The following is a 4,600-nucleotide window of genomic DNA, read 5'->3' on the forward strand; positions in this document are numbered from 1 at the left end:
TTAAAAAAATTACATGAAACCTCTGATTTTGATTTTTCCTATGATTTTGCCCACTAGATACCTGAGGTATATGCTTGTGAATTGTGAAGCTAAGACATATGAAACTATATTTAACTGATGCATATATATCTTTTTGCTTATGCATATAGAGGCAAATTAGGTAAAATGTATAGTTTGTAAGAGCAGACTGCAGAATCACTTCGTCTGGGTGGTGTAGTTGGTTATCACGCTAGTCTCACACACTAGAGGTCCCCGGTTCGAACCCGGGCTCAGACATTTTTTATTTTAAAAAATTTGTACGAGGAATATCACTGTGGTTCTTCCTTCAATTATTGATCAGTCTCATTTTGCTCCTTGTGATATATAATTCAACACATTTAGTTTCTAATTAATATATGCATTTTTGTTCCTTTATGTATGAAATATGTTATATTTAGACTATTTGTAGAAGTATATTCAGATTCTTTCATTTGTAGGAGTATCTTTTTTTGGGGGGGGCCAAAGTTGTCAGATTTCATAGATAGGCCAAAGGAAAATAGAGGCCGGGGCAATGGCTCACCTCTATATTACAAAACTACGAATGAGGAACTTATCCTTACGCTCTAGGTTATCAAATAAACGAAAAGGGAAAGAGGAGGGTTGCTCCTCATCGTATGAGCTTACAGAAACGCTCTATACAAAAAGCAAGAAGAGTCGGCCACTCGGATTCTAATATTAGGCTTGCCAACGACATCATTAATTTATCAACGTTCATATAATCGTAGGAGTATCTAATATTTGAAAAAGATATATAATATTATTCACAAACATTCATGAGTGAAGACATGAGCCATGTTTCATGTTTATGTATGTGTGTAAATATTTCCTTTTGAGCAACTACGAAAAAAAGTATGGAAAGAAACAATTTTCATCTGTTTAAACTTTAAAATTTTCAATATTTGAATGATGTATGTTGCTGATGCATTAAGAATTTACAAGATAATAGAAACTAATGATTGTCCCTTTCTGATTTTGTTTTTGGTGAACTTTGAATGGTGGAGAGGGAACTAATCATGAATTTGGGACTAACATTTGACTATAGAGTAACGCACCATTAATAAGCCGAATACTAACATATATTGCTCGGACTTTTCAAAAATGTTATCACATATATGCCGGATCCTTTACTATTTTTAAAGAAGCTGAGTACATAAATATGTCAGTATTTTTAAAGAGTCATGGCAACATAACTCTTGTTGTCGACTTAATTAAAGTCTTATCATTATACCCGGTTCGATCATAATCCCATATTTATTATGACACTAATTAACCCAGCTCCTTATCAGTTTATGATGAATACCACAAGATCATAGTTGTGATCTTGAAAACTAACTACCTTAGAGAAGAGAAGATGCAGTAGAAGAAACAGAGAGAAGGGAGAAGAGAAAGTAGAGTCTTGTTAGTGTATTATTCATTGATGATCTTTAAAATGTACAGTGATATATATTAGTAACTGACTCCTATCAGCTAGATGATCTAAGTACTAGTGAGCTATAACTAACTTTGAGACTGATAACTAACTTTAACTAACTTAACTACTGTAAGACTTGAGCTATTAAGTAGATGTTTAGGTGCTTGGATCAGATTATCTCTCAAAAGTTTAGCCTTATATATGTATTGTGATTCTTCGATGAAGGGAGTTCGAATGAATTCTTTTCTGCCCGTTTAATTAGTCCCCCCCCCCCCCCCTCTTTAGTTCCTATGTATGTTATAAATTCATCCTTATTGGTATAAACAGTACATAAAGACTAGTTTAACTAATTAAAAGGGAAATGTTTAAACCAGCTTGTCACTTTACTGGTTCAATATTTTGTGTTTTCAATGTCAGTATTACTATTACGTTGAGATATTACAGATCAGTTGTCTAAATGGCAAATAGGTTTCCCTCTCTTTGAAAAATGACTTTGTCAGAATCAATGCATTTGGACAATATACTATTTCCGCTTTAATTTTTTTTTTGGTAAGATAGATGCATTGACGATTAAATGAGTTTGTACTGGTGCCTAGCCAAGCGTAAAAACAAAGCTGCTTTGGTTCGCTACAAAGTGAGCATTTACAGAACGGGAGAGAGTTTTTCCTTCTAGGTCTTCCCAAAAAACAATTCCTACACTAGCTGGTGGAGTCATATAGACCTGTAGTCTATCAAAAAAGTCTTTTTTTGATCCCCGCTTAGCCAGCACGTACGCTACTCTATTCTGCTCCTTGTAGATGTGCTGGCCTGGAGGATTCTCCAAGATCTCTTGTAAAGATCTGCAAGCATTAATAATTAAATCATAGAGAGGGTTACCATGGTGAAGCATATTTAAAACTTCCATTGAGTCCACGTCTATAGTCAAGGGTTTGATGTTATGATGTAGAGCTAGAGTTAGGCCTTCTCTTAAGGCCATTAGCTCCATAAGGTTGTTGGTTGCATGAGTGTAGCTTTTGCTGAAGCCCATAACCTAATCACCTTTGCAATTCTGGATGACACCTCCAATTCCCCCTTTTCCCGAATTCCCAATACAAGATCCATCAGTGTTGAGTTTGAAGATGTTGGGGTGAGGGGGAGCCATCTTAGATTGATGACAGTCTTGGGATGGTTTGCTTTCTCATTTCCCAGAAAATGGTAAGCTATAGACTCAGCATGAGGAATGCTGAAGCAAGTTTGGGACTTGGCATTTTGGAAAGAATTGGCATTCCTAACCTTCCAAAGATGCCAGAGACAGAAGGGTAACAAGATGTTCCAAGGAGTGGTAGTGTCAAAGTAGTGATTGTTTAGCCTCTTCCATGTGTTAGGCCAACTGTTGGGGTCAAACATGTTGGGGTGGAGCTCAATGTAACCCTTGTACTTATGAAAGCTGAGCCCAAAGGGATTTGGCCATAGTGCAAGAAAAAATATGGGGATGGTCTCCTTGAGTGTTGCTGCACTTGTGGCAAGAGGGGTTGATGTTGATGCCCCTATTATAAAGGTTAGAGTTAGTAGGGAAGGAGTTATGCTGAATGAGCCACAAAAAGGTTTTGATTTTATTTGGAAGGTTCAAATTCCAAATCCAACTAAAAGAGTTATTAGATGTTTGAGGGTTTTTGTTCTTGTTGGCAATGTAAAGGTAGGCACTCTTACAAGAGAAGGCTCCATTACCCCTCATCACCCATATGGGGGTATCCCTGGTAAGGTGAGAGCTGGGGATGAAAGAATTTTTGACAGAATTACCAATGTTAAGAGGGATATCAAAGGGTAGAGTAAGGAAATCCCATCTTCCCTTCTTCCAAACATCTTTAACCAAAACTGACTTACGAGGGTTGGTATTGGGACCATGGATGATAGTGGATAAAGGAGGCATCCCAGGAATCCATTTATCCGTCTAGGCATCCACTTCGGTACCATTTTTAATGGCCCAATGTAGAGCATTCCTGCATATATTCCAGCTCTTGATAATGTTGCACCAAATCCTAGAAATATTGTATAGGTTATTCCCTTGTTACCATACTTGTCTATGAGGGTACTAGCCCATAAGGAGTTAGGGTTGGAATGCATTCTCCAATCCAGACCACAGAGAAGGGCTGCATTCTTAACAACAGCTTTGTGCATACCCAGTCCCCCCTCTCTTTTGGAAAGTGTGATGGTGTCCCACTTAATAAAGTGGATTTTTTTCCTCAGCTTAGTAGTGCCCCAAATGAAGTTCCTTTGGGTTCTATCAATAATTTTATACATGAAAGTAGGGAGATGGATATGCTGCATAATGTGGTTAGGGATGCTGAAAAGGGAGAATTTAGCAAGGGTGACCCGGCCAGACATGTTAAGGAATTTTGTTTTTCAGCCAGCAAGCTTACTCTTAAAGTTATCAATGAGGAATTGAAAATCAGACCTAACAGGCTTCCTGTGGAATATGGAAAAGCCCAAATATTTACCAAAGCTGGCAGAAGGTTGAATATCTAGGAGAGAGGATAGGTTATTCTGGGTCTCTTGGGTACAATTTTTGGAGAAGATAACCTTGGATTTACTACAGTTAATTCTTTGGCCTGAATGGGAACTGAAATAATGGATAATTCGGTTAATGATATGACAACTTTGAGAGTCTGCCTTGGCAAAATAGAGTAAGGTCATTAGCAAAGAAGAGGTGAGAGATGGAGGATTCCGTTTTAGAGATGGATAAAGGAATCCAGTTTAGAGTATCAACCTCATAGTTGGTTTTTCTGGAAAGTAGTTCTATGCACAAAATAAAAAGGTAGGGTGACATACGGTCCCCCTGTCTGATGCCTCTAGAGGGGTTAAAAGGGGATGTTTCCCCCCTATTAACCAGGATGAAGATACAGGAAATTGAGATACAAGATAGGATGAGATTGGTGAGGCTAGTGGGGAAGTTGAAGTAAAGCAGGGTCTATCTAATAAAGGACCATTCAATCCTGTCAAAAGCTTTTTCCAAATTAATTTTTAGGATCATGCTAGACTTTTTACCCTTCATTTTTTGAGAAATGACTAACATACTCTTGGACAATGATAGCATTGTCAGAGGATCTTCTTTCTGCCAGAAAGCTGGCTTTAGTAGGGCCAATGATATTTGCCAACAAAGACTTAATCCTA

At 37.7% G+C, this 4,600-nt stretch overlaps 1 non-coding gene across 1 annotated transcript; it reads left to right on the top strand.

Annotated features, from left to right (window-relative positions):
* The first annotated feature begins 202 nt into the window (after nucleotides 1–202).
* TRNAV-CAC lies at nucleotides 203–276 on the top strand. Its single transcript has one exon. It is a non-coding gene; the product is annotated as a tRNA-Val (tRNA).
* Nucleotides 277–4,600: the final 4,324 nt, after the last annotated feature.

This window comes from Capsicum annuum, chromosome 3 (genome assembly GCF_002878395.1).
Source record: "Capsicum annuum cultivar UCD-10X-F1 chromosome 3, UCD10Xv1.1, whole genome shotgun sequence".
NCBI lineage: Eukaryota > Viridiplantae > Streptophyta > Magnoliopsida > Solanales > Solanaceae > Capsicum > Capsicum annuum.